This window comes from Helianthus annuus, chromosome 11 (genome assembly GCF_002127325.2).
Source record: "Helianthus annuus cultivar XRQ/B chromosome 11, HanXRQr2.0-SUNRISE, whole genome shotgun sequence".
NCBI lineage: Eukaryota > Viridiplantae > Streptophyta > Magnoliopsida > Asterales > Asteraceae > Helianthus > Helianthus annuus.
The window spans coordinates 83073598-83099216 of NC_035443.2; the positions used below are offsets into that span (position 1 = coordinate 83073598).

Sequence of the window (25619 nt, forward strand, 5' to 3'; positions counted from 1 at the left end):
TGCTGTGATCAGACAGGGGCGCAAACTCCTCTTGGATTCTCTGACATCTCATCGGGGATGTTGCCAAACATCCCCACACTTGAATCATTGCATCCGCGGGAATTAAACGTAGTAACCTGCCAAAACAGAACCAACACCAAAACAAAACAAAAGAACAAATACAATACTCTACATCCTAGGGCTGCCTCCCGAGAGCGCTAAGTTTAAAGGTCTTCAGCCAGACCGTACCTGATTTCCGCTATGGTGGTCTCAGTGCACATTTACCTAAAACATTTCCAACGAATGCCCGAAAATTTACATGCCATCTCCATAGGTTTGTAAGTATAATTGGCATGTTCAGACTACACCTGCGGGCTTCGCTAATCCACTTCACGAGATATACCTTGATGTCTTGTTGTTTCACCCTTCTCATCTTCTTACTCGAACCCTCTTCCCCACACTTATTAATTTGAATGATTGATATGGGGAGAGGTTCGGTACACACATTCATCTCATCAGGCTGCTCTGCCTCCTCATCCTCACACACCATCTGATCCACTAGTGATTCTTCATCAGATAAAGGATTCATTGGTGTGGTATTATCCTCCACAACCTCCTCCTCCATGTGAGAATAATCTCTAATATCAACAGGTAATGGTGAGAGACGCTCTTCTATTTCTATCTTCATTTTTAACTTCTGACACTTGGAAACTAGGCAGCTGATTCGATCTTCATCGGAAAGGTTGGGTGCTAATAAATACTGCTCGAGTTTGGACAAACTCGCTTCCAACACAGCAAGCTTTTTCTCATCCTCGGTCTGATAAGCATAAACACCCTCGGGCTCAGAATATTCCTCGGGATGATACTGTCGGTATCCCTGATACGGTTTTGAGATGTATGCATCCATCATTTTTTTATTCCAATACTCTGGATTTTCCAAATACACCGCGCACACATCCTCATCATAAGAAGTATGACAACGACCGCAACAGAAACATCGTCCATCCGTCCTTGGCTCATAATAAGCATCCTCGTCCCGATCATATCCATCCGAGTAATAATCATCCTCCACCGTTGTATCAGAGTCATAGAAATATGGTGGAGGGGAAGGATTATCATAGCAAGGCATCGGTGGTTCTGCCAATTTCGCTCTTTCCCGTCTAAATCGGGCCTCGTGGCAACCGATACACGGGTGAAGTGGTTCCCTACACAAAATGCATCTAGAAGAGCCGCATAATATTGTAAGATCTTTCATCCTGCACAAACACAAAAAACACAAGCACCACGCATAAATCTGAACAAAACAAAACAAAACTGACACTATTTTTGGATTTTTATCTTTTTATTTTTTTACTAAAACTTAACACTAAACACTTTGCGCACGCCTCCCCGGCAACGGCGCCATTTTGATGTCTGTCGTTATGGACATGCAAAAACCAACTAAACTATGTAGATAGGATAAGTCGGATATCGAACCACAGGAGGATTGTGGAAAGTGTATAATGCTCAGTTTTGATTAACTACTATTAAAAAGTAAAACTCAGTTGTTGGATTTGATTGATTATCTAAAAATTAAAAACTAAATGGGAGATTTAAATCAATAGAAAGAACAATGGTTCCTCTAGATTTCAAGTTTTATAGCTAGATTCAATTATGTGTTTAATCGAAACACTCACAGAGACATAAGTGTTTAACCTAATTCATCAATTGTGATAACCAACGACTAAGTACTCCGGTCAATACATAACGGGAGGTTATCGAATGATTATCCATTACAATTACAAACCCTAACCCCATGTCAAATATATCCCAATTACTAGAACTCTCGGGAACTGAATGCTTAGCGATTAAGATTTAAATAAATGCAATTCTTTACAACCAATAAATCAAATTAATGGTGAAAAGCATCGAATGCTTAGATCACCAAATTAAAACGATATCAAACACATAGTTTCACCTAACTTACAAAAACCTTCCATCCGGAGGAAACCATAAAAGACTAGCCGCTCATGTGGTAAGGTTGATCTGCTTCCCTATCTTCGTGTGCGGCTGCCAAGAGATGTGTCTTCGTGTGATTCCCCCTAATATCGTGTATATGGCTGCCTTCATCTCGGCCCAAAAGTCCACTCCTATTCGGCCCAATCAAAGAATCCAAGTCTCATCCCACATGTGTGTGATCATGATGTCAGATTAATGAAAATTCATTAATTCCCACTAATGTCACGTGTTGATATATGATAATTGTTTTGACTTTTTGTGTCCTACAAATCTGCATATGATGTCTCCACTAGCCGTCCAACCTTTGCCATCAAGTGATGATCAAAATCATAGGCCAAGTAAAGGTCACGTGATGTATGATGATGTTCCTCCCATATGTCGGCCCAATGAAACAAAAGCCAGCCGCCAACCTCTTTTCTTTGATGTCGATGATTTGATGTGTTTTTTTATGTTCCCAAAGTCCAAAATGTGATGATGTTCTTTTTGAGACCCACCTCTCACGTCCAATCCTTTGTATTGCGGCCCAATCCATTTTTATCTTGCATGTGCGTCCAAGAGAGTCCAATGATGTGCGGCCCATCAAATTCCAATCATCAAGTCAACATGCGCCGTCTTGTAAGATATCCCGTAGGCTACGTTTGCAAAACGTAAGTTACGTATTGTCAATTCTGTTGAAACCTTATTTGTGTAGTATGTAAACTGTAGGCTACGGTTATTAAACCGTAGCTTACGTTGATGTTTGTTGCTCCATTATTGGCTGCATATTTAACTAAAACAATTGACTATAAGGCCCTTGAACTTTATTATCTTGCGTTCTTTGAGCTTTAACGCTATCTCTTGGCCCGAATCAAGTCCCGAATATTGTGATAACTCTTGACAATCCTCCTTGCTTGTTTCGCTTCATCGCTAAGTCCTCTAACTTTACCAATTTAGACGGTTAACCTGTAAATTCACGAAAACTCGTAGTGAACATATTCGAAGTATATAATCACATAAACGACAATAAATCACACAAAATACGCACGTTAACACTCGGGTTTCACACCCTCCATCAGTAATGTGCGAGGGCCGTGAGAGCTCAGGTCGATACTTCCGTTTATGCAGAGAGATGACGGCTTCGACTTTAAGGTGGGTCCCCTTTAGAGGATGTTTTATTACAACAACAAAGATTATCAATTTTATTGTTTAATCAGATTGCTGAGGGCGAGCTTGTATTTCAAAGCTTTTTGTAGAAAGTATTATCCGGGGACTAGGTCAGTACTTCCATACAGCAGAAGTCCCGGGATAATACCCCAGATATCACTGAGCATAAAGACCTAGTATCTCAAAATACGGGACCCTTCAACCAGGATTTCAGGGGTTACCTATATATCCTGGAGGTGTTCCGCACGTAGACGCAAGTGAAAATTATGTTAATATCCCAAACTGATCTACTAATTCTGTGAAAACCCACCGGCACATCTTTAGCGAGACTGCTTAATTGCATTTATACATTACAAATCTTTAGCGTACTGTGCCAGTCTAGCTGATGTACTATCATTTCCTCTTATTCGCACCAAAACTCATTTTTTAATTTTTCAATATTTTTGACATTTTCAAATTTTCTATTTTTTTTTAATTTTACTCCCCCTAAAATCAAAATATGTTTCAATTTTGATTTTCTGGGAAAATTTGAAACAAACTATACAAAGCTTGACAACATGATATCGAATTGCTTCGATTCGCCATCCACTTGAAGTAAACAATCAGAACTCCCCCTCTCAACAAACTATTTTCCCATTATGATCTCAAAACACTTAAGTTTATTTTAATCAAAATGGTTTTTCTAGAAAAATTAGTTTGTTTACCAAACATTTGTAGATACTGGGGATCAAATCATGTAGTTAACTCAAGTTCAATTTAATGACCTTGATTAACCACTTGTAGGATTGATCTGATTCAAAATCTGAACCACTTGAATCAATCACAAACAAACCTTTTACCTTTTGAATGAATGACATTACCGAATAAAATTTTAAGAAAGATGCCGATTCATGCTCCACGCTTACCAACCTGGGAGCTCCGGCAAGTCAGGTTTTTCTATTTAAACAGATTCACCCAAGCCTGATGGTCCTTGGGTGATTTCGAATTCTTGTTTAACAATGGTGGAAAGTTTGCATCATCCATTGTTAAACCTGAATTCTCCTTTTTTACCTCAACCAATGGCTCTTCTGGCTTTGACGAACCAGAATCATTGCCCGCAGGTGGCTTGTCTGACTTTGACCTGTCAGATTCATCGCCGACCATTTTCTTCTTCCTCTTTTCCTCTTTTGTCCTCAGATTTGTATCTGATAAACTCATCTTGCTTGACTTTGCAGCCGAGGAAGTTGATTCATCAGAACTCTTATTCTTTCCAACGGATGAACCCGAGGACAAAATCTTCTCCAAATACTCTCTAGCCTTCTTTCTCTTCTTCCTCAGTCTGTCTTTTTGCCCCTGTGAAAGTTTAACTTTCTTTTCTTGACTTGTCTGATCTTGAACTTTAGGTTTTAGAACCTTCTGTTCATGGGGCTTGACTTTGACTGGAATCTTTGCCAATTTCTGAGACTTAGCCCTCAATCTTTCATTCGATCTCCTTGGGCAATCTCTGGCAATGTGACCTTTGATCTGACAATTGTAGCATCTTCTGGTCTCATAACTCCAATTCCGGCAGTTAACAGCAATGTGTCCTTGATAACCGCATCGGTAACACACTCTGTTATCGTACCGTATACCACCTTCACACCAAATGCTCAGATCATAGCATTGTCTGGCTTAGTGATATTCCTTCCTCATGTTTACTGGATTTGGCTTTTGAGCACTGTGGTTTGACCTGCACCACTTATTACCAACAATTTTTGAGTTTTCATTTTTTACTTTTTGTAATTTTTGTTTTTGATTGGATGATCGATCTGATGAGCTGTTATTCTCTTTTTTAACATTTTTCAAATTTTTACCTTTTTGTTTTTGTTCTACACTCTTCTTAACAGGTTTCTGTGTTGAACATTCACCTGTTTCAGTTGATTGCAAAATAGTTTTCTGAAACTTTTCTTTTTTCAAAAACAATTTTTGTTTTTCAATTTTTTCTTTTTCATCATCAGATTTCTCATCACAATCTTCAACTTTGACATTGTCAAAGTTTGTGACACTGTCACTTATTGGAACTGAATTGATTGGTTTTGGACAGGGAAATTTCAAACTATCTGAAGCAGTCACAAAACCTTTCAATTTCTTTTCAAGTACATCAATCTTGCTTATTGAATCCTCAGCTTCTTTTTCAAGCTGGGATATTCTAACAAGATGAGACTTGATTGAATTTTCATTCTCATTTTTCATGTTTTCAAGAACAGACTTTTCATTTTCCAAATCTTTTATCTGTTCTTGAAATTTCATCTCATTAGCTTTTAGATTTTTGTTCTCTAGTTTTATCCAGAAATCTTCATTTTCTGAGGATTTCTGTTTGCTTTCAAAACCCTTTACATTTTCTTTCAAAACTTTGTTTACTGATGTCAAACTGTTCAAACTACTCAACAGTTTGTCATTTTCAATTTTCAACTTCTCACAATCTTCTTGCAACATAAGAATCTGTTTAATATCAGCTTGCTTCTCGTCTTCCAACTTCTTGACTTTCGATGTCAAACTTTCCGCATCCTTCAAGAGTTTGTCATTATCAGTCTTGAAGTCGTCACATTTAGAGCACACTGATGCAGAACTCGTAGATGCAAACTCTACAGATTCCTCAGCATTTGAAATATCCTTTGTTTCCATCTTGTATGTTCCTGCACAAAAGAGTTTAACAAAATCAAAAGGATTCATACTTTCATCAATATAACATTTCCTTTTAATATCATATTTCAGAATACTCTTTGTTGCAAGAAACACACGAATTCTTCTATCAATTTCAGTAAGTACATCCAATTCCAATTTATTTAAATTCTTTTCCATTTCGTTCAAAAAATCCCTCCTTTTGTTTTCTTCCTTACGAAACTCTGCATTAACCTCATTAAAGAACTGATGTGGATAAAGCTCTTGAGAAAAATCTTTCTTTTTTAGCTCATTTTTAGCTCAACCATGAATTCATCCCATTTAGCAGGTAATGCAGTTGTCAATTTCGATATTTGTTCATCATTTGACATTCTAATACCCTTTCTCCACAAATTGTCCGTTAAAATTTTAAACCGTGTTTCCATCTCATTCAACGTTTCATCCTTTTGACATATGAAAAGTTCAAAACTTTTAACCCAAATGTCCGTACTCACATTCCTAAAATTGGTATCCACAGTTCTCATATACCAGTTATTTAAACATTCAAGCTTATTGTTTTCTTATTCATCAAAAACCATTTCCATTTTAATCACAACGGTGAATTTTACACACAGCAGGTCAGAAAAGCGGATCTGACAAAGGACCAAATAAGCGAACCACCCTTTGAACCAATAAGCGGACCACAATCAGTCCAATGAGCGGACCTGATCAGCAACTATGAGCGAATCAGAACAATCACTAAGAGCGAACCAGATGTTGACCTAATGAGCGAACCAGATGTTGACCCAATGAGCGAACCAGAATGTAACCTCACGAGCGAACCTAACTGATAGCTTGGAGCGAACCTTCCAAAAATAACCTTTGGAGCGAATCTAATCTGTAATTTGGAGCGAACCAGACCAAAATAATGACCTTTCGAGCGAACCTAATGAGTGAACCACATAACCGACATAAAAGCGAATCACTTTCTCGAGCTGTTTTGGGACACTTTTAAGCTGAATTTGAACCTAGTCTTCTCAAGGGTTAGTTATTACTTAGTTTTACACCTTATGGCAAATTTTCAATCCATTTTGTCCGGTAAAACTCCCTGAACTGATGAAAGAAGGTGTAGAAATCATAATTTTGAGCGAAAATCGAGCTAAACGGTAAGAACTCTTCCTCCTGAGCTCTGATACCACATGTAGGATCGTTATATGACCTGACGAGTCGATCAGAAGAGTGCTTAGACAGAATCAGAGGCGGAATTCATTGATTCGGTCTTCGTGTAGCTTGATTTCACTATTTAACGTCTCGTTTATTGATTTGCTGACAAATTACAAGTTCCGGAGACAAAACTGGCAGGGCTTCGCCGTTTCACACACACAACACCCACTGAACCGCTCATATGACACTCCTATATATAGGCATATGAGTTCGCTTATATGGCTTGACAGATGAGCGAACCTATATGGTTGACAGATGAGCGAACCTATATGGTGTCATATAAGCGAACCTCCTTATGTGTCACATAAGCGAACCTATCTAGTATATATATTCTTGATTTCCGTTCACTATACAATCAGCCCTAGCCTAAGACTCGAACTAAGATGTAGTCGAACTAAGAGTGCTTAGACTAAATCAGAGGCGGAATTCATTGATTTAGTCTTTGTTCAGCTTGATTTGACTACTTAACGTCTCCTTTATTGATTATCTGACAAATTACAAGTTCCGGAGACAAAACTGGCAGGGCTTCGCCGTTTCACACACACAACACCCATTGAACCGCTCATATGACACTCCTATATATAGGCATATGAGTTCGCTTATATGGCTTGACAGATGAGCGAACCTATATGGTTGACAGATGAGCGAACCTATATGGTGTCATATAAGCGAACCTCCTTATGTGTCACATAAGCGAACCTATCTAGTATATATATTCTTGATTTCCGTTCACTATACAATCAGCCCTAGCCTAAGACTCGAACTAAGATGTAGTCGATAGACAACTGCACCAACAATTATAATGTTTTAAAAAAATCCAAAGATAGCATGACGACCTTCACATTTTTGTCGACGTTTCGGTAGTTATCTTGTCCAGTATCGACGCACAGATTAAAAGGCACAAGTAGATAATTCTTTAGTGTACAAGTGGTTAAAGCAATATATCCTATCACATTGCAACATGCTCGAGACTTTCAATGTTCGCGTTCGTCCAGAGGTAAGTCATTGAATTAAATACTATCTTCTTATTATTATCAATTTAATAATACTATTCTTTTATTAAATTTGGAAAAAGTAGACGGAAATTGTTTTCCAATTGTTTTGCCATCTCATCGGGGAATAAATATGGGACATGCATAATGGAAAATTATGAAATTGATAAAACAATTGTCATCAAGTTATTAGTTAGTTTCATTAGACAACCCGTAGTGGAGCATTATTTGGGCATTATTTAAAAAAACGCCCCCCCCCATTACATAGGGCGTTTTTGGGCATTATTTTTGAAAAAAAAAGTTGCCTTGGCGTGTTTAAAAAAACGCCATCAACATTTGTGTTTGGCCAATAGCATTTAATATTCCCTTTTTTAATCCAATAAGTTTTTTTGTTGATTTTTTTATTTTTATTTAATTATTTACACCCTTTAACATAATGCTCACATCCCCACTACACCCATTTTAGAAAAACGCCCAATAATGCCCCTTGCTGACTGTACTGCCACATGGCGGAAAACGCCCTAGGGTAAGGGCATTATTCACCCAAACCACTACACATGGTCTTATAACTTTTCTTTTGGAACACCAACAGATAAAGCCCATTTGAAAGAAGTCATAAAACCCTTTAAACACGCACAAACTAATTTGGAAAAAGTCACAAAACCCTTCAAACCCTTTAGGCGGGATAAGCATTTCGAATTCAAACTAACATCTCTCTCTCATATTCTTGTGAATCAGGATCTAGATCTTCTCCCTCTCTCTCTCTCTCTCTCTCTCTCTCTCTCTCTCTCTCTACCCTTGAATCAAAGAAGAAGAACATCAATCCGTTTCCGGCTTAGATCGAAGGTGCATCTCCGGCCAACGTAAAATTCTAGACCCTAATCGAGTTTTGGGTTGTTTAAATGGTTAATAACCACCGACCTGGACAACGACGGGTGTTCTAGATTTGTGTACATCGACCGGTGGTGTTGTCCATGTCTGAAAATGACCTTTAATTTTCAATTATTTTTTTACATTGATCGACTTCTACAAACTCTACGATCTTAAAGATTTGTGCATCACCGGCAGTCTGTTGAACATAGACAACGAGAAGATGCATGAGGTCGAACATATGAAGATTGAGGAACTCTGAGTTTCGTTTCATTAGGAACAAGCTAGATTACTCCTGTTGAATTCTTCTTTCCAGCTTTTAATTGATTGCAAACACTAGGGTTAGGGGTTTTGTTTTTTTTTTTATTCACACACTTACGAGTTTCGTTGTACAATTTGTGTGATTTTAGGAGGCAAGACGATTGTATTTTTTTGTACAGTTATTGATAATCCGGAGGAGAAAGCAATTCTGATGGATTCAGAGCGCTTGAATTGTTTCCAGCCAAGGCAGACCCGGCAAGGTATCCTGACTATTGTAAAAATTTTTTTTTCTGCAGTTTGTTTTGTATGCTCTAATTATTGAGACACTTATAAAGATCAACATGCAATACGGTATTTAAAATAGTCGAGCATTTTGAGTTTTTTGCTACTTAATATCTTCATTTTAAGATGCCAGTTGTCTTGGGAAATTTCCAAGATTTTAGCGAGAAGAGTAATTAAGGGTAGAATGGTATAATTGGTGGATTATATCTATCCATTTTTACATGTTGACAATTATTTTAAACAAACTAAAATAGACATGTGGACAACATTTGTGGGATACTGGGAGTAATTTTCTATTGTATCTAATTCGAAACACCATGAAGCTTACTAACTAAATGTTTTTTTTTTTCTAATTACAGTGTTCTGTATTGAGGTTACGATTTGCAGCAGTTGCAGGGTGATTTTTGAATGTATTTGACTCGGTTTTGATGAATGTGAACCCACTAAGCCTTAGGCAACAAACGTGACGTGTTTTTGTAGCCTTGAAGGAAGTTGTGAGGTTCTGTTTTGAACCAGTTCAGGGCTGCTATTTTATGAAAGTTGCTAGCTTTTGATTTGGGTTGTTTTGGTTAAGGTTTCGACCCGTAATCGACATTAAGTGATTTTATTTGGTTATGCTTAATGTTTATCAAGATTTTAAGTGATTTTAGGATCTACAATTGAAGGTAAACCAATATAGGGGCTGCTGCATTATATATTAGTTTACCGTTATATTTTAGATGTAGTGTTTGCACAATATTGTCTCTAAGACTCTAATTTTTAGTTTGCATATTTTTTTTAAAGTATATGTTAGCATAGTTGTTTTATTCTCATGTTTGCGCCATTGGTGGCTGTTTTCTTAGCGATTATACTTAGACTTTTCTGCTAATGTTTTTTTGATCTGTGTTTTGTAGCTTATCACATTGTCCTCCATTGTCGTCCTTCAAAAAGGCTTCTTACCTATTGCAGTACAGTCATTGTGTTTATTAGGTAATAATATTTTTATTCATATAATCTTGTTAATTTTTCTTATAAACCTTTCCTTTGAGAAATCTTAGAATAGTTTTAAATTTTTTAACAGTAACCCAGAATTAGAATCATCAGTTTCAACACATTTAATTTAAATTTTTGGGTGTTAATCTTTAACGGGTTGAATGAGTTAAATAAATAAAAATAACCGCTAGAGGAAATGGGTACAGGTGTGGTAGCAGGTAGATTGGGTGTTTTTTTGTCTTATGCATATGATTGATCAACCCCTTAGTAAGTGATAAGGTTGAACTTGCCACCTCTAAAAGAAACTGTTGTTTTGTTGATTGGTATTTAAAACAAATCATATTGGAACTGTTGTTTTGTTGATTGGTATTTAAAACAAATCATATTGAAACTGTTGTTTTGTTGATTGGTATTTAAAACAAATCACTTGCCTTTGTAGAGCCATATGGTGGAAGAAGCAACAAAAAAAAATCGTTTGTATTTTGTTCCCCTCCTTTTTAGTTTTTATTGTGCTGAAGTAATAAGATGCTTAGATTTTTAACAAAAAAGCATTCCTTGATTGCATCAAGCATCAATTCAGTAAGCATAACTGATCTTTGGGAACCGATAGAAGAAGGTCTTCTACCGTAAGTTTCATATTTGTTACTGCCTCATATGCACATGTTTAAGTTTCAAGATTCCTAACAATAATTTTATTTTATTTTGGTGCCACGAATAACGTTATGTACGTCTTAAAAGTACTTGCGATGTGGAGATTACTCGCCAGGTGTCAATGATTTCCATTACTTTCTCCACTAAGGAACTAAACAAGAATTCACCAGGATAAGTTCTAGCTTATTTTGTAATGGCTCCTTTTTAAACACTTTTAACAAATATGACATGAGCCTTCTTGGCTATCTTTTCTTCTTTTTACTAATAGTTAAATTTTATGATGTCCCTCAAATAAGTGTAAACCAAGATTTTGTTTCAAGTTAAATATTTTTATTGAAGATATGGCAACAGAAGGATGTTATTGGGCATGATAGTCACATGTTTCTGTATCAAGTTACATAGTAGTGCATTCAATATATGGTCCTCTGGAAGTTGGTACCAGGAGGTTAGCGCTGTAATCTCAGCCTCAAACATTCTACTTTACATCATTACATTGAGAATGAAATCAAGTTTTTTTAAAGGGGACATATATGACAATTTTTGACCCGTATACTTCTGAATGCGTCAATTCGGGTCATTTAACAAATAACTAGCCTACGCAGCCTCTTTAAACATTTTATTCAGCAGTTAAATTGTTATTAAAGTAACATAGTTCGTGTACTAATATTTGTCATATTTATTATTTACCATTTTTTAGAAATTGGCCAACGTTTGTTTCGTGTCAACCCATCTTGACCATACAAAAAGAACCTGATACCTATGTTGTCAAAGCGCCTAGGCGCACTCAAGGCGCATAGGCCGAGGCCGGAGCCTAGGCGCTTAAAAAACGAGGGCTTTTTAAATAAAGCACATAGTATAGAATACATTTTTAGGGGTTTAGAGATGTTTTAGGGTTGCTTAGGACTTGTTTATGGCTCGTTTATGATGTTTTAGGGGCTTCAACCAACTTTTAGCCGGAATTTGGTTTGAAATTGCGCCTCAGCGCCTAAAAGCGCGCCTCACAAGTCGCAGCTCACTTCCTGCACCTCAGTGCTTAGGCGCGCAGACCGATACCCATCCATTCATGTTCCCGTTTCATATACCCGCTTTCAAGTTATCTTATCTCTACGAACAATCTTTGCACTGGTCCAGAGTTGGACCTAATAATAATATGAGGGAAAAAAACTAAAGTAAAAGTCGGCAAATTGTCGGTTAGACCTAAATATCTTCATACGATTGTAGGACATAGTAAGATAATCCCCCAGCTTACTTTTTTTAATCCTTAATGATCCAACATTTTTAAAGGGCAATGATGATCGATCAATATTTCTAATCGTACCCCTATGTTTCAAAGCTCCTTGCAGGAACACTTTGGAAAATCATCAACATGATCACAATTGAAAAGTGTAACCAAATATAAGCTAAGTTAATAACCATTCACTTAATGCTCAAAATTTAACTAGAGTTGTAGCTTTTTGATGTAATTTTGAAATTTTGAATTTTATATGGATATTTAGAAACTTCGATTCATTTTTTATACCAGAAATAATGACGGGTCATTGAATATGTCAGTGTTCTATATGTCACAGCTTCCTAAAAATGTACCATTTTAGCAAGCTTACATCTAATAAATCAATTATTTTGGTCAAATATGGCATTCTAAATTAGTGTTCCAATAGGTTTAGGAAAGTAGCATTCTTTAACATAAACCAGTATATTACAAGGTTTTCAAGATTTATTTCCAATGTAGTCCATCAGTCATCTCAATCTCAATTTGATTAGGGTGTTTTGGATACCAAGGTTAAGAAGTTTTCCCATAGGCCACATTGAGAAAAGTGTTTATTGAGAATTTCAATGTGAAAACAGATTCACATCGAAAAGTTGAGAAAACATTGTTCGTAGTTAGGGTTGTTTACGAGCCAAACTAAGCCAAGTTGGCTTAAAATGTGAGCTCGAGCTCGATTTAAACTCAAGCATGCTCAGCTTGGCACTTACAGCTCGATTTTGTATCAAAAATTAATTTAATAAAACTAAGCTCAAAAAACTATGCTAAACCTGTGCTTATCAATTTAGCATGAGGCGATTTCATTTACAGCAAAAAAGTTTACATTTTCTAAGATGGCTTTTTCTCCTCATATAGATGGGCTACTCTTTGTTGTTGTTCTTGAGGACTAATATGGGATGGGAAAAAAATGCATAATTTGTATGTGCTTATTTGTTTTATGCTTTAGTTGTAGCTTTGTTTTTTTACGTTTTTCTCTGAAGTTTTTTTTTTAATATTTCAAAACATCAAATATAATAAGTTATTTTTATCATGTCTAAACATCAAATACAATAAGCATGTAGTTGTATTCTTTGAACTACATTTGTTATTTAAGTCCTAACTTGTCATAGTAGCATATGAATTGTTGAATTGCATTCTTTTGAGTACAATTGTTTGCAACTCAAGAGTTCATACAAATGATTTAAAAAAGTTCATCCACAAACGATTAGACAATTGCTATTTATTAAACTCAGTGTGTATTATAAGTGTTATCTTAGTCAAGCCAAACGATCAAGCCACGAGTTGAGCCGATCTTGGCTCTGACTCGACTCATTTAAAAAGCAAGCCGAGCTGGCTGGGCTCTTTTAAAACCGAGCTAATTTTAAGTGATTTATTTTTGAGCAAAGTTGAGTGAGCCATGAACGACACAAACTTTTTGAACAACTCTACTCTGAGTCTTGCTTACAAAAGGCTTAGAAAAGGAGTAGACAATAAAAAAATCTTAAATCAATAATAATTAGTTTTTTTCTTCGGTACTTCAAGTTAAGTCAACAGTCATTTTCTGCCATGATAATATTTTTGTCCCAAGTTAAGTTTTCGGTTATTTAACTGAAAATTAAGCCGACCCAATGTTTATAACCTATTAATCAAAGCCAAAATAATCGAAATAAACCGACTTTTGAAATACCTTAACTGAAAAATTTAGTATTTGTTACCACTCAAAACTGAATCGAACCGTTCCATGCGCACCCTGATTTCAGCAACCTAAGCGTTGTGTTACCTGCCGCATCGCGCGGGCACCTTACTAGTTACTATTATATCTGCGATTGTTATTTATAGAATATGACAATTGATTTATAATAAACAAACATACTAGTGGTAAAAACTAGACATTTTATTAGCTATGAATATTTGTTTTAGGTTTTTTTATGAAAGTTTATAGAGTAAATTACACGTTTTGTCCTTTATGTTTGTAGCAAATTGCAGGGGCTGTCCTTTACCTTTAAAATTGATGACTTTTGTCCTTAATGTTTCAAAATCTTGCATGTTATGTCCTTTAGCCCTAACTCAGTCAGAATTTTTGGTTAAATATGGTCATGTGTCTTGCACATGAGGGTAGAACAGTCATTTCCCCTCCCCACTTGTGTTCCCCCTTTTTAAAACTCTAATAACACCCCAATTCATCTTCAACCCCAATTCATCTTCAAACCCTAATTCCAAAATCAACCATCTGCAACAAAATTCTCAACCCAATTCTCATAACAATCATATCATTCATCTTCAGACTATGCGTATTCTCTAAACCATCATCAGTTGGATATTAATACCCATTTTAATACATGTTGTTCCTTCACCCAAAACCGAGCTCCAACGTACAGTGAGAATTTTGAGGAGACTACCACTAAATGAATAAAAAACTTACCAGTTTTCTTCTGCGATTAATAAAATTACCAGTTTTCTTCTGTGATTAATAAAAAAATCATCACGACTACCACTAGATGAATCTTGAATGTGCCTGGTAAATAAGATAAAGAAAAAACGGAGAGTCGAGATCCAATCATTTGATGATTTGTTCGGCGTATAACAAATATTCTTCTGTGATCGAAACGGAAAAGGTTCAGTGATGAGAGTGAGTGCTCATTGAAGACGTTTGAGCAAAAGAATTCGATGGTGATGCTGATTTTGAGGATGCAAAAATCAAACCTCTCATGATTTCAGGTTTTGTATAATTGTTGTTTTTTTTTTTTTGTGAAGTTTTGTTGTGAAACAGAGTATTTCAAACCTCTATTGAATTGTAAACTGAATTGAAATTTTGGAAGTGGGTAAAGTGAAGGATGAGGAGTGAGTATTTATAGACAAAGGTTGGTCAAAGGGATTGAATTGGCATCTTGTAAGGGCAAAAACGTGGTGGGTGGGTGCGATGGTGATGATGGGTGGCGGTGAAGGAGGTGTACGGTGGTGGGTTGTGGATGGTGAAGGTGAGTTTGCTGTGGTGAAGGTGGTGTTAGGGGTGTTGCAGGTGGTGGCCGGAGTGGTGGGTTCTGGATGGTGAAGGTTGGTTAGGCGGTGGTGGGAGGTGTTCTTAGGGGTGTTGCAGGTGATTGATGTTGAAGAAGGTAGAGGTATATATTATTTTGTTTTATTTATTAAAATGATATTCATTAAATGGGGTAAAAAGACTAAAATAACCCTGGGTGACCAAATTTAACAAAAAAAAATTAACTGGGTTAGGCTCAAAGGACACCGTGCAAGATTTTGAAACATTAAGGATAAAAGTCATTAATTTTAAAGGTAAAGGACAGCGCCTGCAATTTAGTGTAAACATAAAGGACAAAACTTGTAATTTACTCAAGTTTATAAAAGAATACGAAATTCATAATAACAAACAAACAAAATCTCAAACGTTTGTATAAAATACATCTCTACAATGTAAATTAAATAATATATTGATTAGAAGCCATAATAAAGCGATCAAATAAAATAATAATAACATGAAACAAAAGCCATGTAAAAAGTTAGAAAACCATAAAAATCTTCCATGTTCTCAAGCTATGGGTTTTGGCATCAGCAATGTAAATTAATTTAAAAAGAACTCTCAGCAAAGAAACAATTGAAAGAAAAAGTGTATCAGATGATTGAACCGAGGGTGATTATCTAATGCAATTGTGGAAGAAAGTTTCCAACAATAACGGATCTAGAAAAATCATTATAGAGGTAATGTTTCACAAAAAAAAAGGTAATGATATTGAAAACATGTCAAATTTATCCAAAATTTACACTACCGCCGGAGCATCAAGGGGCAACGAAGGTTACTCCTTCTAACAAAGTAGATCCGCCCCTGATTCCCAACCAATGTAACACCCTTGGTTTCTCTATTAAAATTGAATTGTATTTTATGTATATACTTATTATAAATACATATAGATAAATTTAAAAATCACGGGCCCTTTGCGATAAATAAATATAGATAAATTTAAAAATTACGGGCCCTTTGTGAGTTTGGGCCCTCAGCGGCAGCCCACCCTGCATGCCCGCAGGGCCGACCCTGGGGTAATTATCAAAATTACTCTACGAATTATCTTGTAGAGTAATTTTGATCTTGTAGAGTTGTTTTGTAAAATGATCTTGTAAGGTAATTATCAAAATTACCCTACAAGCGTATCAAACAACATACAATTCAAAATTATCCTAAAAGATCAAAATTATTCTACAAGGTCATTTGTAGAGTAATTATGATACTCTACAAAATTACCCTACAAGATCATTTGTTAGGTAATTTTTAAAATTACTCTACTTGTAAATAATTACAAAATGCCACCACATTTTTTTTTTTTTACCTTTTCACCCTATTCGTACGCTTTGTATAATAAAGATATTTGTATTTGATCTTTTCTCTACTTTATATATATAAATTATAATTATAAATACATATAACTTAACAATTAATATTTGTGTGGTGTTCTCTTTCATATGCGGTCTAATACATAATGTCATTTATATCAAAGACACTAGGTTATTGTCCCGTGTATTCCACGGGTTGAATAATGAAAACTTTTTTTGTATATCATAATAAGACAAGTAAGTGTGTATATTAATCATCCCACATGATTGCAATCTTTTGCTCATAGTAATCAATACCCAACCTACTTTTAAAGTGCTTAACAACTCTCGTTAAAAAAGGTGCAGGCGATATTTACATAGGAAAATTATAGTTTAAATTTAAATAAATTTTCAAAATTAAAGACTTAAAATTAGATGATATTTGAAATAATCGTCATTTTTAGTAACGTAATTCAATAATAGCATTATTATTATAAATCAAATATTAAAAGAATTTCACAAAAAAAAAAAAGTTTTTGTTAAGGTTTACTTCAAAAATATTATTATCAGACTGTGTGTAGGCCATTAACGGCCCCATGCCAAATCAGCTTGGGGGCTCCAAACATCATCCCCTCTAGTTACCGAGGGCGGCAAAACCCTCTTCCACCATTGCATTAACGAGCACCAAGCCCTTGACAGATGGGATCCACGCCTTTTGTTCAATCAAGACTTTTTATTTTTTTATTCTTTTAATATAATTACACAACTAAACCTAATTATTGTGTATTTAATTATTGCTAATATTCCTATGTAACAGTGATGTGGTTGTGATGTGACAATTATTTAGTTATTCTACTACACAGAGCCTCATGATAAATTATAAATTAAAGATATATTTAATGTAAGTACAAATTTGTGGGAAAGTTTAACAGATATAATGTAGGAAATAGGTTCACCTTTTGTAAAATATAATTACAAAATATATCATAACGAGACTCTCGTTATTCGTAGGAAATATCATTGTACAATACCGGTTGTAATAACTAAATAAAAGAATATAAATATAATTATATATACCAATCTTGATTCAAGCCGCATCTCTGGTGAGTCCTTCACGCGCACTTGATAGCATCCTAGACTCTAGTATTCATCATCTTGAGTCTTGAAAAATACTCATTGACTGCAACAAAGAGCACACTAAAACGTTGACGATTTTGGTTGAGGCACGTGTTCAACACGCTTCCCTTAAAACAGATTCCGCGCCTCTACTAAAGATGACGCGTCTATCTCCCAGGGTACAACAGCCGAAGCAGTCTGTACTGCCGGAGATGGCTCACCGGCCCAAGGTTACATCCGGTAATTGTAGTGTTTGAACTCATGTGGTGGAAACAAGTAGAGAGTACTCATCTCTCTAGTTGGTGTTCAAGTGTTCATACTACTTCTAGTATTCTTCATGTATCAAGCAATACCCTATTCTTCTTGTTACAAAAAAACACATAACCTACTATTTGAACAAGACTAGTGAAAGGATTCACTTAATTATTCACTTAATTAGTCACTTAACTAGAGACTTAAAAACTCTAATAAAACTAATTAAATACTCAAGAGTTACTCTTTTATTTACCACATGAATATTCTAATTAATATTTATAATTTCATTAAATTATAAATATATTTAATATCCATTCACCAAATTTCCAACAATCCCCCACATGAATGGAGATCATTCAAAATACTTAAAATTTCCAATGTAACCTCGACAGTTGAGTTTTGCATACGATAGGTAGGTGTTAACCTTTGAACCTTCGCTCATGAAATGCACTTAGCCCATTAGCTCTGAGTAGATCTCGATGTCTTTGAACTCGTCTGCCGTTTGTGTAGACGACAATACACTTCACACAAGACTCTCCCTAGCCGGGTCATCTCCTCATAGTCGTGTCCAATAATGGTCGTGGAACACTTTCCTGGTTCTGCGAGAGCTCTAGGAATTGTGCCCTCAATTCCATTCGAAGCGACCCCACTTCTCTCTAACATAGGTGATTCTCCTTAGATCATTAAAAGCATTGTGGTTATCATGATCTATCCAAATCATTTACCACATATTATGCTTAGCCTCACACTTGTCACTTTTAGGAATGGACTAGGAAGTTTATTAATCTTTATAATAAACTACCTTATTAAATGCGTAGGGTTATTCCCCCACAGTGACCTCGCTTATTCATACAATTAGGTTTTCCTATTGAACTCAATTCTTGGGATCTCCAGTCAACTGAGTTAGGTTTCCATCATATGAACTTCATTTTTCAAGGGCTTCAGTCCCATTCCATAACTTGATCTCTAATAAACCCTCAGGTTGTTGGATCCATAACATTAGCAAATAACTTTGCGTATTTGAGATCAGTTGTCATGATGTGTTCTTAACTCGTAAGTTAATTTTGCCTATTGTCAACTTCTAAGACTATAACCTCAGTGGCCATCTGAATCTGGTTATAACATATGTCTTCGTAAGATACGTGTATCATTTAAGGCAAACACATCTCCATTATACACTACGACCTTTGTGTCCTCCACTTAGTCATCTATTTGCAATGTTAGATTGGATTACAAAATCCTTATTGCTAAAAACAAATGCAAGACACCCCCCACATTTAACTGTTATTGGATAACATTTAGATGTGTTAATGAGAACCATTTTTACATACCCTTGTAGGGTTGTTTCTTAAATGGTTCCTCCCCCACATTTCTTGCCATTTGATCAACATTTCTCTAACACCACTTATAGCGACATTTATACACATATGATTGAACAAGACCAACCTTATTGTATCAGGGAATTCAACTCATATTGCATTAGCTTACACAAGCTTCCGAGCTGACCAAAGCAACACATGCCATTGTCATAAGTTTGTCACCAACTTAGAATAATTCTAATTTAGCATCTAGAATAAGCTTAGACAATGAGTTCTCCTCATTAGCTTTTCGAATAAACTCTTAAAAGTTACATGTCATTTCCTTATAATGAATGAAATTCTCTCTCAACTTTGTCCATACACAAATTCTTTTTGTGTTCATACACATTTGAATGTTTAGAGTTAATTAGTCTCCGCCAAGACCCATAATTAACCAAGTACTAGTCTAGCATGCTTTAGACTACAATACTTTAGCATGTGAACAGAAGATGCATCATTCTGATTCTTCACAGCCGTAAGGATATCATAATATCACTTTGCAACATTCATCCCTTGTTAAGACAAAATAATGAGACTTATTCATAATCCTAAAACATCAATATTTAGGAAGGTCTCACAAATTATTATATATAGCACATAGCTAAATTTCATCATTCATTTAAGGAACATAACTTGATTACCTTTGATCTCCAACAATCTACCATTGACTCATAAGTACTTAAACATAAGTCTTAATCCAAGTCACTTGGTGAACACATTCATCACCAACAAGATGAATGTTCCTTGTCTACACTCACTATTATGTGTGAGATAGAATCAACTAGATCGACACTCAACAACATGGCATTCATAATTTTGCCATAAGTGATTTGCACACATCTATTGTTATTCATTAGGAGATATGTATATTTAGGATGCTCTCCCAAATGAAGGTAAAATATCCATATAGATCTAACAATAATCAAGTGGTAGACGCATCTACTTATAAATCTCGCAAGATTTATTAAAGGTATACAATAACATATAGTACTTTTACTTTCATATGTTAGAATTCACACTTGTGAATTTTTCAATGACTTCTAATGAAGTATGCGACATGAATGTCGTTAGTGTATTTCATCTCAATACACTCACTACGTTCTTTCATTACTCATTCATGATATGGTTATACATTTGATGTTTCGTCTTTGACTTTTAGTCAATGTAACAACTCTCAAGTTGTTTATGTCCAAGTATTTTCATGTGCTATCCGTTTAAAATCATATTCTTTTAAACAAAGTATAACCGACGTTATAATTATTTTCCACAAAATAATTTATACGTCACAACCATTAGTGATTTATTTCTTTGTAAAAAATTGCATGTGTTATCGGAAGATATTGAACACAAAACAATAAAATACATTGGAAACTAAATCAAAAGTGGCAATCACTTTTGAAATTTAAACGGAAGCATAGACAATATGTAGACATCAAATAGCAAAGTGCTTTTATCTTCAACACTTTATAATCTGACCGAAATCTTCTCAACAATATCGTCCCATGGCATGTCTTGAGGTACTCCCTCAATAAGACTCCATGCACTTGTAAGTACAAGTTCCCCATTTCGTGTTTAAACTTTAAACTTGGACAATTATGCTCAAAACAACACCAAGTTGTTACAAATACTACATTTAAGTAGTAAACTTGAACAATTATTTTTGTTCACAACAACACCAAGTTGTTTTTCACCAAATAACATTTTCTAACATGCAGGTTAAAAAAATGTTATAACAAGCACATTATAGAATCGAACGTTTACATAAAACGTTTTCCAAAGATATAGTATATAAAATAAACCATTTCTCATCATCTTTAATGCTCACATAGGCAATTAAATGTTTACATAAAACATTTCTGTTCATTATGAACAATCTCTAACCTCGTATTCGTGATACACATTTTCTAACACACGTGTTAGAAAATTTAAGTCATTTTATATATACCAAACATGACCAAATTAGAGAATTAAATGTCATCATTAAAACTCATCAAATGTCATCATTAAAACTCTACTCAAGAGTTTCACCAAATGAGGAGTTAAGAGTCTCAATAATTATATACTTAAACTCTAATAAAACTCATCAAATGTCATCATTAAAACTCTATTAAAGAGTTTCACCATATGAAGAGTTAAGAGTTTCAATAATTATAGACTTAAACTCTAATAAAACTCATCAAATATCATCATTAAAACTCTACTCAAGAGTTTCACCATATGAAGAGTTAAGAGTCTCAATAATTATAAATTTAAACTCTAATAAAACTCATCAAATGTCATCATTAAAACTCTAGTAAAAGTCTCACCTTACTAGAGATTTTATTAGAGAAATAAACTCTAATAAAAACTAATAAATTGACTTGAAACTCTCCTTAAGAGTTTATCTTTCATATGAAGTGTCTAGTAAATGATTTTAATTTCATTAAATTCATATAACTACCACACCATCACTTTTTGGTGATTTAATTCCTTGAAGCCAATCAACCATTAACTTCAATGTATGACATTTTATTTCTAAATCATACAAAGCATTAAAACAATGCTATAACAAATTGCTTAGAGTAAATTGCCATTTTAGTCCCTGTGGTTTGGGCCATTTTGCCAGTTTAGTCCAAAGGTTTCATTTTTAACATCTGGATCCAAAAAGGTTTCATCGTTGCCATTTTGGTCCAACTGACTTAACTCCATCCATATCTGTTAAAGCTGCCAAGGGCATTTTTGTCATTTCATTTTTCTTTTTATTAACCCTTTTTCCTTAATTGCTTTTCCCTCTCATTTTGGCACGCTTTCACCCTGTATATAACCAGACCTCCCCTAAAATCCTAATTAAGTTCGAGCAAAGCAAACCATCTCTCCTACCTACCTTCAATCTTCAACAATGGTAGGTAGGTACCATCCGCATCTTTAATTGTTCTTTATCTGTTAACCTTGTTGGTATGATCTTGCAGGCAATTTATATAACTTTCAGGGATGACAATGCCATGAAGCTCCCATACTTCATTGCAATTGCAGGGTTCACTTGTGACCTCTTTGCAATTTGTATCCCTCATCTGTCCGCTTTAAGAATATGGCTTGGCGTTTCGACATTCTTGAGTCTAGTATATATTTTTACAGCAGTTTCCCTCTCTCTACGTGATGGTATAATCGATTATTCCCTGACCTTTAACGATTTCCTTCGGTTAGAACTATTTTTTATGATTGAAATATTGAAATACAGGAATTAAAGCTCCACCAAGGGACTATAGCATTCCAAGAACACACACAAGCAAGATCTTTACAACCATTGGTGCTTCTGCAAGTCTTGTGTTTGCATTCAACACAGGAATGCTCCCAGAAATACATACAGGTAAGATTTAGAAACCGCTTACGAATCTGTTATAAAGATGAATGATGTTTTTTATGTTGTAGGCAACAGTCTCACTGCCAGTTGTTAGTAACATGATGAAGGCTCTCTACTTCCCGTTTTCCGTTGGGGTTTTGCCACTATACGCCGTTGTCTTCATAGGTTACTGGGCTTATGGGAACGGTGCATCTTCTTATTTGCTCAACAATGTTAATGGTCCGGTTTGGGTGAAAACGTTTGCCAACATATCCGCCTTTTTTACAGTCAGTTATCGCTTTGCACGTAATATTCTACCTATTACACTAGTTACATTGTTACAACACCTCATACACCGTACAACATATCAACGTGGTTTCTGATTTGTTTGTTTGTAGATATTTGCAAGCCCAATGTACGAGTATCTGGACACTGCATATGGAATAAAAGGAAGTGCATTGAGGTTTAGAAACTTGTCGTTGTGAATCATGGTTAGAGGGGGTTACATTATTGTCACCACTTTTGTATCAGTAGCGTTGCCGTTTCTTGGAGACTTCATGAGTTTAACGGGGGCAATCAGTACATTCCCGCTTACGTTTATTCTTGCAAATCATATGTACCTAGTGGCCAAGAAACAGAAGATAAATTCTTTACAAAAGTCATGGCATTGGCTCAATGTTTCTTTCTTTGGTCTCATGGCTGTTGCAGCAAGCATTGCTGCGTTGAGGCTTATTGTTGTTCACTCTAATACTTATCACATTTTTGCTGATATGTAACTTGTGATTTCTGTTGTACAGATTTCTTAGCTTGTTTTATGATCAGAAATACTTTTCGACCCGATGCTTGTTTTCCAGACTAGGGTATCTATCCGATTTTGTTTTGATTTGCACGATGGAAATTACAAAATATGTTTGATTTCCAAACAAATCAAATCTGTTACATAATATAACTTTATTTGCCAGCAGCCTTGAATAACTTGTTCAGCTGATATGCAGAATAGACATCATGATTCATGTAAAAAAAAAGCATTTATTGACTTAAAACTATACTTGGATACGATTTATTTATCATACGTTCCACAATGATCAAAATATAAAGATCAAATTTACATCTTCTATTAACTTGCTGTGTCAAATCACCCAGAAACAAGCTTTACAACAATGCAGAGGGAGTTCAGCATCCGCATGGACACCATGGACATTTCACCATTGTTGAAGATTGAAGGTAGGTAGGAGAGATGGTTTGCTTTGCTCGAACTTAATTAGGATTTTAGGGTTTCAGGAGGTCTGGTTATATACCGGGTGAAAGGGCGCCAAAATGAGAGGGAAAAGCAATTAAGGAAAAAGGGTTAATAAAAAGAAAAATGAAATGACAAAAATGCCCTTGGCAGCTTTAACAGATATGGATGGAGTTAAGTCAGTTGGACCAAAATGGCAACGATGAAACCTTTTTGGATCCAGATGTTAAAAATGAAACCTTTGGACTAAATTGGCAAAATGGCCCAAACCACAGGGACTAAAATGGCAATTTACTCAATTGCTTATATAAAATGTCAACATAAAACATTTCAAAGCATTTGTATTTTAATCATTTTTAACAATCATGTTAAATTGAAAGAAATTCTAACGCGCACGTTAGAAATATTAACATTTCCACAAAATGTTAATTCGACTTGCTAAAAACACATATATGGTTCAAATAAGGGAAATTGGTCTGTAATAATCCCACCTAGACCTTATTGGCCATTAATAATCCCACCTCATAATATTCCCCTCACCAGTCCCACTTTTCACCTATTTTTCCTACAATGGTCCCCCGTTAAAAAAACTTAACGAAGTTAAGCTTTTTTCCAAATTACAAACAAATTTTTTAGGGATTTTGATTAGAACGACGATACGAGTCCATTGATGTAAAACTTGCCTCAAAACAGTGCTCCAAACGATAAAAACGGCGCTTCAATTCGGGTGTTTAAATTTCCAATTAACCAAAATCAAGTCACTTGGAGCACCATTTCGAAGTAAGTTTTACATCAATGGACTCGTATCATCGTTCTGATCAAAAGCCCTAAAAATATGTTTGTAATTTGGAAAAAAGCTTAACTCCATTAAGTTTTTTTAACGGGGGACCATTGTAGGAAAAATAGGTGAAAGGTGGGACTAGTGGAGGGAATATTCTGAGGTGGGATTATTAATAGCCAACAAGGTCTAGATGGGATTATTATAGGTCAATTCCCCTTCAAATAAATAAGTCATTTCTAATACACCGTTAGAAACTAAACAATTAAAAAATTGCTTCAAACTAAAGCGTTTCATGAACGTTTCTAACACAGATGTTAGAAGACAAATGATTACAAAAATCATTATAAGACTTATATGTTCATATCAATCCATGGGTGGATGAATAGTCTACTTTAAATAGAGACTTAATTAGAGACATAAAACTCTAATCAAGTAACATAAAACTCTTATTTAAAGTAATAAAAAACTCTACTTAGGAGAGTTTAACTTTTACAAAAAAACATATGGTTCACACCAATAATTCACCGTCTAACACACATGTTAGAGAATTTAACGTTTACAAAAAACGTATGGTTTACACTAATAAACCCGATCTAACACAAAAGTTAGAAAAATTAACGATTCCCAAAATCGTTTCAAACCAAACGTTGGAACCAAAACTATTCGTTTTGTACCACGGTATAGGATTTAAGATTTTATCTCAATCTCAAAAAATCCAAACACAACAAGTTGTACTACATACATATTTCCAAAAAAAAAAAAAAATATTTATAAGATCATAACTTCTAAAAATATTTTTTTATTCTATTATAAATCCTTTCGTAAACCTAAAATCCTTATATATAAGGTTTTTAAGATTGTACCAACAATCTCATGAAATCTGTTTTAAGTTTGTAGGAAATAGGTTCACCTTTTGTAAAATATAATTACAAAATATATCATAACGAGACTCTCGTTATTCGTAGGAAATATCATTGTACAATACCGGTTGCAATAACT

General features: G+C 35.0%; 1 long non-coding RNA gene and 1 pseudogene across 2 annotated transcripts; both read left to right on the forward strand.

Moving 5' to 3' along the window:
* The first annotated feature begins 8556 nt into the window (after positions 1-8556).
* LOC110923939 lies at positions 8557-12659 on the forward strand. Of its 2 annotated transcripts, none has more exons than XR_004873107.1 (3): positions 8557-9346; positions 9728-10966; positions 11079-12659. It is a non-coding gene; the product is annotated as an uncharacterized LOC110923939 (long non-coding RNA). The 2 variants fall into 2 exon arrangements; XR_002584252.2 differs by having other exon boundaries at positions 8567-9346; positions 9728-10337; positions 10780-12653.
* A 2495-nt stretch (positions 12660-15154) lies between these two features.
* On the forward strand, positions 15155-23430 carry LOC110897810 (annotated as a pseudogene).
* The last annotated feature ends 2189 nt before the right edge of the window (positions 23431-25619 follow it).